This window comes from Phyllostomus discolor, chromosome 5 (assembly GCF_004126475.2).
Source record: "Phyllostomus discolor isolate MPI-MPIP mPhyDis1 chromosome 5, mPhyDis1.pri.v3, whole genome shotgun sequence".
In the NCBI taxonomy this organism is placed as follows: domain Eukaryota; kingdom Metazoa; phylum Chordata; class Mammalia; order Chiroptera; family Phyllostomidae; genus Phyllostomus; species Phyllostomus discolor.
In genome coordinates this window covers 132,571,383-132,582,022 of record NC_040907.2, presented here as the reverse complement: position 1 = coordinate 132,582,022, position 10,640 = coordinate 132,571,383, and the positions used below count along the sequence as shown (strand labels likewise).

Below are 10,640 nucleotides of genomic sequence, written 5' to 3'. Positions count from 1 at the left end.
AAAAAATCACTACACAGCCTTGGTCTCAGCTGGGTCTCAATAGAGTGGATTTATAGGGAATCATGGCACTGTGGTTTTCCTCTGAAACACTCCATTCTCTGTGTGTAGAATTGGAAAGAGCAGATCTGGGGGTTACTTAGAGCTTTGGGTAGACAAGATGGACACAGAGGCCTCTCACTAGCTACTAAACTAAGAGGTGACAGCAAGCAGTTGATAGATTCCATGAAGATTCTCCTGTGGCTCCTATGAGTAAGCCACACTGCTAGTGGCCATTTGTTATTCCACTGCCAAGGAAATGCCACCTGGAGTGAATTCCCTACCCAAAATAGAGGTGGTCCACTATGCTCATATCTATGTTCCTTAGACTTCTTTCAAGCCTCCCTTGCCATACTCTGGAGATTACTTTCTCATTTCAGACAAACTTTAGATTTATAACCATCACTCTATTTCTGTAATAATGACCTTCTTGTGTCTCATGGGACTGCCAGATCCAGCTACAACATAGCTGATCATGAATTTGTGACTCAGTGGTCGATATTTTAAGACAACCTTCAGCCAGTTCCAATAAGGAGGCGTCAGCTAGCATCTTCTAGCAATTATTGTAATTTATTTATTAAAAAACCAAACAGCAATGCTCAGATTTCTTTAAGAGATTCTTGACTAACCACATGAGGATGGAGTTTCATCTGAAGGGGAACCAGTTTCTTGTTGTGCACTTCTGATCACAGAGAGTCTCAGAGTTAAGTGTTATCTGAGATTAAATTGTGGCTTTCTTTTCTTATCCCTCCTCTTTTTTTATTTAACTATCCTCTGCTTTAGCCGGAACCCAAGAGTTAGTATGAACAGTGTGCCTTCCAACTGAACTGCCTGAGTGTCTATGACTCAGCTGTCCAGAGAGGCGCAGCTGGCTTGGCACTGATTTTAAAAGACTTCTCTCTCCCTCTCCCTCTCCCTCTCCCTCTCCCTCTCCCTCTCCCTCTTCAGTCAAACAGTGTGGATCAAGAGCCAATTCCTTTTAGTTGGCTGTGAGGAGCACAGAGGGAAACTCCTAGTTCTCTGGCTACAGGATTAGGCTGGGGAAGCAACTTATAAGGTCAATGTCCCAAACCAAAGCAGACAGAAGTACAAATAAACAGCCACGGGGAGACAGACACGGAGTCAGGAAAATCCCCTACATGACTAGACTATCAGTTTCAGCAGTGCCGTGGATGGGAACATTAGGTTCAAGTCCATGACACTGAGGCCAAAGAGTTTGCCTTGGAGTAAGTGGGGTTCTCAAACACATTTCTCTTTAGTCAGTGACATTTTGTTAAAAAAGGAAAAATCATGTGTGGGATGGGTGGGAGTCAGTTTCAGATAATTATAAAAATGATGCATTTTCAGTATTTGAGTTAACTGAGGTAGAAGGGCAATCTAAATTAGTAAAGGGCTTGGTTTAGAAGTTCTCAAAAGCCAGTGGGGAGGGGTCTTCCTGGGTGGTATTCTAAGAAAAGAGTGGGTGTTTGAGACCTGAGATGTCCGTTTAAATCCTGGTTCCAACCCAGTTTGCTGTGATCAGTGTTGCCAGAGGCAGTTGTGTCATGAAGCTAAGGAAGCTTCTATTTCAGGATTCCTCTCTGACAAGGACACAGTTAAGGGGCACTAATGGTGTGTTCATATGGTCGTATGCTGATGTAGACTTTGCAAAAGTAAACTGTTTTGCTATTCTTTTTCTTAAAAAGAGGGACCTCCCCTAACTTGTATTAATTCCATACCCTTTAAAACCTGGGTCCACACCAGCTCAAAGTGGTGTTTGGGGATGGAGGTGGTAGTGAAGGAGATTGCCTTTGGAGCTCACTCCTGTGCCTGTTGATTCAGGAATGGAGGAGGAGGTACTTTGCTGTGTGTGTCCAGATTTTCATTTTCATTGGTGACTTATGGTTCCCCTTTCTTCTTCCAAGCCAGGCTCCCTTGTGTCCCTCAGGACAATTCAATGTGTCTCTACAGATACCTCCTATATTCTTGATCCTTACCTTAGAAATAAATGAAAAAGTGCGTGGACCTGGCACAAAGAAAGCATTCAATAAATTCCAGCATGGGCTCTTGCTTGTGTAGCTCAGTGGGTTGGGCACAGGCCTGTAAACTCTAAGGTCACTGGTTTGATTCCCGATCAGGGCACAGGCTTGGGTTGCAAGGCCAGGTCCCTTGTTGCCTCTCAGCTAAACCAACTGATGTTCTTCTCTCACACTGATGTTTCTCTCCCTTTCGTTCTCCATCTCTTCCCCATCTCTAAAAATATATAATCTTAAAACATACTCACAAGGGTACCCCTGTCATGGCTACCTCACATCCCTGGCCATGGCAATTGTCCATGGCTGGCATGTGGCCTAAAGCAGGCCTTTCAGAGCCCTTCCTTGGGTTACTTCAACTGGAGCAGGGTGGAGAGAATTTTTCTTCTCTCTTTCCAAGGCTCTAAAGAATATGAATCCATAGCTGGTGGCAGACAGGTCTCCTGCCTGGTAGAAAAACTGGTCTGAGAATGAATGGACCTCAGTCCCTGATTTCAGCCAGCCCCATGCCATCTTTTTATGGGTTTATAAACCAGTACATTTCTTCTTTCTTCTCAAATAGATTGCTTGTCTCTTGCAAGCCAAATCATCCTAATACATCTTTTAACCAGAATCATTTTCTCTTGGAAAAAAATCATCCAGCTTTCTGTTTCTTTCTTATTAGATCAAGACTTCCTCTTGGGCATACACTCTGTGGAATCATTCTTTAAACTGAAATTTTAATCACTTCTATCAACACAACTAACATGAATGAATTACCATATGCCTTTGACACTTTCAACTCAGTGACAATATATTGAATACCTATTATGTCCATGGCAACTGGCTCCCATGTGGACTAGGTAAACTACCTGGAATCTGATTGTGTTTATATTGAAAAATAAACAAGCCATAACTTCACCACCCTCTATTGCTGAACAGAAGAAGAAACCCTCAGGTTGACTAATGTTGGCTACAATTTCTGGAAGATAGTAAGTGCCATGCAGACTCTGGACTTAAGATTATCTAAGAGCTTGAAGGACATTTTCACCATCATAAGTTTTAAAAAACAGACCGAGATGTGTTCGGTGTAATGACTTTGGTCTCACTGAAATTATTCATAAGAGACAACCATTCCTATTAGGGATCTCTAGGGGTGGCGATTTCCTGTATTGATTGGGCTGTGTGACTAGAAGGCAGCAATTTTTATTGAGTATACAGAGATGTACACTACAGCTCAAATTTATTTAATCAACATGCAAGTTAATGTTGCAAAGAATAAGACCTTTCAATTAAATAGTTAAGTATGAGTTGTAACAAATAATGCCTATGGTTGACTTTTTAAGTGATACTATCTGAAGTATTTGAAGAGATTGAAGATAATCTTTCTCATAAGTAGGTTTTATATATGTGTGTGTATATATATGTATACATATATATACACACACAACTTGAAACCTAATTTTCACATAAAGTGGAAAAATGTATTTTAGTAGTAGGTGTGTGTATATTTAGTAGTAGGTGTGTGTATATACATATATATACACACACAACTTGAAACCTAATTTTCACATAAAGTGGAAAAATGTATTTTAGTTCACTATCCCAGTTTTCACAAATCATGTACTAGATAGATCCAAATTATAGAGTGAGGGATGAATAGTAAATTACCTTGAATAAAGGAATTTAGAAATTCTAATTGTTTGTCTTAACTCTGTTCCTAAATTATTGCAACTAAGCTGAGCCTCAGTTTCTTCATCTGTAAAATGAAAGGGTTAAACTACACAGTAACTGCCATTTAGCTATTACTATTTGCTAGGCAGTGCACTAGCACTCCATGTACATTTTTATACCACCATTTATTTCTCCCATTAATTCTTTTAGTAAGTAGTACTTTTTTTTGGTCTCTTTACATAAAGGAGACTGAGGCTCAGAGACCTGAAGAAATTTTCCCAAGATTTCATGCTGCAGTAAGTGGCAGAGTAAAAATTCAGACTAGATTAGAGCAGGTCAACAACCCACACTTAAGAATTTGATACTGCTGTTCTTGGGTGATGTCAAAGATTCTTCCAACTTTAAAGCACTGTTCTTCTACGGCTATGTAACTATCTATTTCAACCTTAATAGGGTTTCATTGTTATGTTAATATATTTGAACCAGATTGTGGCAGTTAATTTCTGATTAATCCAATTGTAATAAAAATGTGATTTCAGACCTATCTGTTCAATTATAACTGATGTAGAACTAATTTTTAACAAAATTAAGCTACACTAGACAAGAAAAAAACAATGGTCATTTGATTCCATAGCTCCTGACTACACTACATTCTTTTCTGACAGAAACCCCGTTTAGGTGAATTCTGTCCTGAAAGGAAATTCACCACTCGGCTCCTTCTCAGTTAGCATAATCCTAAACCAAACACTCATTTTTCCCCCTGGTCTCCAATCCCTTTACCCCAGCCACTACAAACACCATCTGACCATGTGGTCTAACATGTAGTTGTTGTTGGTGGTAGCAATTTTTATCCTACTCCACCTCCTCCAAACTTGGGGATTCCAAGGGAAATCTATCAATAAGCTGATGGTTAGCTTCTAGAGTGTTCAAGGAGGAGCTGAGGGTTGGACTTGTAAAGAAATTCCTTGTAGTTGCTCTCAACAGTGAGGGCACAGATGAAGCAGATAGAAATATAAAACAGTATAGAATAAAAGGTAAATGATACTCTAGGCCAGGGGTGTCCAACCCATGGCCTGAGGCTGCACGCGGCCCAGAATGGCTATGAATGTGGCCCAACACAGAACTGTAAATTTACTTAAAACCTTTTTTTTTTGCTCATCAGTTTTCATTAGTGTTTGTGTATTTGTGGCCCAAGATAGCTCTTCTTCTTCCAGTGTGGCCCAGAGATGCCAAAAGGTTGGACACCTCTGCACCTAGGGACTCCTAACTGCTATGGTAAAAGCAAGGAGAGAAACGATAATTATGGGCTGGGGTGGGGAAGACAAATGGTCCAGTTATAGGCAAGACTTGGAGAACCTCATTGAGGTACAAAGAAGGGAATGAACGTGATATTCTACAGCACTGTGAAGAGACTTCCCATAGGGAGCAGACTTCTAATCCAAACCTCTAGCTAAAAACTGAAAAATTCCATCAGAAAAGGTTGTCGAGGGCAGAAACCCAGAAACACATTTCTTTTGCTAATTATTATGTCCTGTGCTTATAACACTACTTGGTACAGAGTAAGTATTCAACTAATATTTATCAAATGAATAAATTATTCATCTGCTTTCAATACCTAAATGTATTTCATGTAGACCTGTGGCTCTCAAAGTGTTGTCCCCGGACTAGCATCGTTGACATCACCTGGGAACTTGCTGGAAGTGATGGCTCTCAGGCCTCATCCACACTTATTGAGCCAGAAACTTTCCCGTGAGGGCCCAGTAGCCTGTGTTTTAACAAACCCTCTGGATGATTCTGATGTGTGCTAAAATTTGAGAGCCACTGATGTAAGACAAAAGCCTAATTATTGCAATTTTACCACTGCCTCTAAAACTTGAGATATTTCATCTTCTTTCCCCAGCTTGTCTAAAATGGAAGGATGGGAACAGTAGAAAACAGACAACAACTACTACTGCTACTGACAGGTAACATTTGAAACCCTTGGATGATAGTGAAAACTTTGTATTTTAAAAAAATCCAATTGTCAAAAATTCAAATGAAAAAACTCAGATTTACCCACGTATTTACACTGTTATTTTAACAACTTAGGGGAATGTCTCTGATAGAGGAAGAAGACCCCAGGCCCTCGTAAGGCAATACAAATCAAAAATCAAATGAGGAGGTACCAGTTCAAGCTGGCTGCCTGGCAAACATTTTCCCTACCTTCCAAAGGCCCAGCTAAAGGGTAGAGCAAAAGGGTAGAGGAAAGCCAAAACAACACTGAAGATTTCAATTAATGTCTGGAATTTGAAGAAGAAAGAAGACAGTGGGGCCTTCTTGGACCATCTCGAGGGTTCTTGTGCTCCTGTTTGTAAATGCTGAGGCAGATTCCTGAGGAGCTGGGCCTGAAAGTTTAGCAAGGCTCCCTCTATTCCTGAAGTAGATCAGCATCCTTCACAGTATTTCATAGAATAAGAGAACTGGAGGAGACATTAGAAAATACAATTCTAGATTCCACATTAAATAGTTGAGGAAACTGAGGCATAAGGAAGTTAAGAGATTGCTTCAAATTACACACTAGTTATTAGCAGACTTAAGATAATCAATCATATCTTCTTCCCAGTATGTTTCCCACCATATCCCATTAGTTGTGTCGATGACCAGGATTGTCAAGGCCTTCCATGACCAAGTCCCCTTATTTCCAGTCATATGTACCTCTATCACATTGTTGCATGAGGCGTAGAAGAAATACTGCGCTGAGAGTCAGACACTCATTGCGCCCAAGTAACTGTGTTGATTCACCCACCTGTCTGGTAATTTGGGGGAGTCTATGATATGTTAAGGAGTGGGGTGGGGGAAAAGAGGTGGGGTTGTTCTTAACCTGGATTTTCAAGTTTTTCTTTTTCATTTTAAAAGTCATTTATGGGAGTATTATTTAGCCATGAAACAAAGGAAATCCTGCCATATGCAACAACATCAATGGAACTTCAGGGCATTATGCTAAGTGAAAAAAGGTTAAATACCATATGATCACACTTATATGTGGAATCTTTAAAACAAACAAAAAAACACACACAAATGCACAGATACAGAGAATGAAAGGGTAAAGAGTTGTCAAAAGGTACAAACTTCTGGGTATAAGTCTTTGGATGTAATAGATAGCATGGTGAATGTAATTACCAATTATAATCTGCATTGTGGCTGAACCGTGTATTTTAAAATTGCTAATAGAGTAGATCTTAAAAGTTTTCATCACAAGAAAAACTGTGGTGATGGATGTTAACTTATTGTGGTGATCTTTTTTTACTCTATTAACAAATATTTAAGTTTTTCTTTATTGCAGAACTGTCTTTATGTAAAGACATCATTAAAAAATGCAAATACGCTGGAGATTTTCCAAGGAATAGAACAGGAAATAAAAGTAAAGGGCAATCAGAAGAACTGAAATTGTCCCAGAGAAGCTCTGAGGATCACACTTCCTTAAATGTCCTTGATAACCTCTTCACTCTCTTCCTCTGTGAACATGTGTAAATTCTGGCCAGGATGCATGGTGGCTTGCTCTGTATTAGTTGTATTCAGCTTCTCCTCCATTACTTGTTTGAGGACAATGAGCAAAGATTTGATGGCTTCTTTCAGAGTCATAGACTTGTGCTAAATGTCTTGCAAGGAGATCTTTGTACCCTCTGAAGCAGAGCCAGAGCATCTGGCTTGCTTGAGCATCAAACTCTATAAAGATCTCAGATGGATCTATATGGAACAGTTGGAGTCCCTTCTCATCAGCTCCCCTAAAACACAGTGCCACTCCAAAGGGACAAGACTGATACCCAGATCTGCATCTTCTCCAAACTGTAGAGCCAGATTGGACATAGCCCAGGTCACACTCTCCATTATCATTGTCTCATGATTCTGGGTCTCCACCCTGATTTCATCAATTACAGTCTTAGCATTAGCAATTAGTCCATTTGTGGCACAACTTACATGAGCATCAGTCTCTACAATTTTTCAATGGTGCTGGCTCCATGAGTGGGGAGTCAATCCTCTTCACAGCTATGCACACTCCCTCTGATATTTGGACCCCAATGGCTGTAGAACCAAGCTTGACAGTCTGAATACCATATTCCACTTAGAATAATCTTCCTACAGGAGAAAAGTATTCACAACTCTGATGCATTCAGACCAGGTGAGCAAAGTGGCAAGGTAGGAGAAGGTGGTGGCAGAAATGAGGGGGTTTTTTTGCACTATACGTATATCAAATGATTATATTTACACTTAAAGCTATATGCAATTTATATGTTATTCATATTTCAATAATAAATAAATACATGAATGTGGGGTATGCTTATTAAATTAAATGAACTCTATCATGGTAACCATCGATAAATTATTTAATCTTTGAGCATCCTTTGGGGCTCATTACATTTTGTTGTTTAATATTCAGCTTCATAGTCTTATGAATGCATCAAATAATTACCATTTCTTTAATCATTAAACAGTCAACATCCCTTTAAATATCAAATATCTGTACACATCTCATAACTAAAATAATTTTTTAAATATGGATCAAATGAATACTTTCCAAATATTTAAATATTGATTGTGAATGCAAATGCTTCTAAATATTTGCTTATTAAAATCACAATCCTACCATAATAAATTACCTGTAAGTATTTAAATGCTTAAAAAGAGTACATGTATACCACTAAAATAATAAAATGCTGGTCTGTACACCAAAACAAAATCTAGTTCCTCAAATCTTAATATGTTAGATTTAAATACCATTGTTTTATTTGTATTTCTTCTCAGGTTTGCCCCTCTATAGTTTCAGTAGTTATAGTATTTTTATATCTCATCTGACCAAAGACAAAGGACCAGTCTCAGAAATGAGGTTAATTCATCATTTTGGGACCCACTGTGACCCACACCCCTCCCATTGGGTTCATTTGTGTGACTACCAGTGCCGGTGAACTGTGGGACACTGCTTCACCAGCTCTGGTCTGTCTTTGTTACACTGCTTACAGCCCCTACTTTCCTCAGAATCACCCTCAGCCCCCACTGTTTATCTTCCCTGCTAGCCCAGAAAGTAGCAGGTGCTCAACTATAAAGTACGGACTTATTTTTTAAAGAGATCAGACAAAATATTCATGTATAATTATATTCTCTTAATTTAAGGAATCAGTATTCTTAAATATGGCCTATTATATTAGCCCTCTTGGTATTACAATACATTTTTATATACTTTCTATCAATCTTCTCTTTTGTGAATTATTAGGAATGATTTTTTTCTAGATAGTTGCAACTTGTTCTGATTAAACATTATGTAATTTATTTTATTTTGCAGTGATCATCTTGTAAGGGGAACCCCTTTACATCAGCTTTCTAAAAAAAAGATTTTATCTATTTTTAGAGAAGGGAAGGAGAAAGAGAAGGGGAGAAACATCAATGTGTGGTTGCCTCTTGTACACCCCCTACTGGGGACCTGGCCCACAACCCAGGCACATGTACTGACTGGAAATCGAATCCACAACCCTTTGGTTCACAGGCCAGCACTCAACCCACTGAGCCACACTAGCCAGCATTATATTAGCTTTTTTGTCCTTTGAATGTTGCCTCTCGCATTTTATAGAAGTACACATGCCATCTGGAAGCACAGGCTGTCCCAGACCCCTCCCAACTTTTCCCTGACCTCAGAACAAGGAATCATCTACGTTCCAAGGATCATGGTGTTCCTCAGAGGAGAAACATAATAAAGACCCAAACATGAGCATGGATCTGCACAAGAAGAACAGGCAGTAGGAGAACTGATCAAAAGAACTGGAAAATGCACGTGTATCTTCAAGGAAGGCCACACATTCACATAGCATTTTGCACTTCAGCATGGTGTGTTTACATATGCTTCTTTTCCTACAGGATGTGGCTTCATCAGTCACTAATACTCCCTTCTTCACTGACTACAGAGCAACAATATTCTATGATTCTGTTACCCACCCCCATCGAAAATTAATATCTTGTTGAAGGTCTATGGGCTTTTGCATTAACAAGTCACTTGTTAATATTTTCATCTTTAAAATAGGAATGATTCTCCAATGAGAGGTTTAAATTAAATATTATAAAAAGCATGGAAATGAAAACTATTTTGATACCTATTCCAACTATATTCTACTTATACACAGCCTACTCAGGGTTCCAAGAACACATCTATGTTTTCCTATTTCCTTATCTTTGCTCACCAGGTTCCCACCTGCTAAAATGCTCTTTCTCCTTTAATGTCTGTTGAAACCAGTTGTAGTTTAAATGCTGCCTCCTCTGAAAGCATTCCCAGGCTTCCAGGCAGAATGGGTCCTTTCTCTCTTGTGCTTTAGGAGTACCCTAAGAATTCTGCCTTTTAAAACCACTGGATTATGTGATTTGTGCACACACCCATCTCCTCTAATAAATTCACGGAGGCCAGAGATTATGTTGTTTATACCCATAGCCTCACACAGCACCCTGTGTGAAGTAAGCAAGAGGTGTTTGCAAAGTCTAACTGAATGCTGATTGGGTTAAATCACTCACTGATTTTCTATTATTGTACAATTAAACTCAAAGTGTTATTGATGAGCAGGATGAATAATTATTTAAAACACTAGACTTACTCTGATATTATTGCAGGCTCTTAGAATCAAAGAAGCATGGGCTTCTTCAACTGTGTGATAGAATTATCTAAAAGGCTTGTTAAAAATTCAGATAATCAGGCTTTCCACAGACCTGGTGAATTGGAATCTCTAATGATGGAGCAAGCAATTTGCATTTTTGAGATTTGCTCCAGTGGTTAGCATGTTTGAGACTGGCTTTTAAGGGAAGAGTCAGAGAGCTTAGAAGCAGACACGATAGACAGGAGAGATTACATAGGCAGAGAAAATTTTGGTATGTTAGCGGGATAAAAAGTTGGTTGGAATAGAAACCATGCATTTGGTGAGAAAT

General features: G+C 39.1%; 1 pseudogene; it reads right to left on the bottom strand.

The window, feature by feature from the left end:
* Window positions 1–7,015: 7,015 nt before the first annotated feature.
* On the bottom strand, window positions 7,016–7,851 carry LOC114497094 (annotated as a pseudogene).
* Window positions 7,852–10,640: the final 2,789 nt, after the last annotated feature.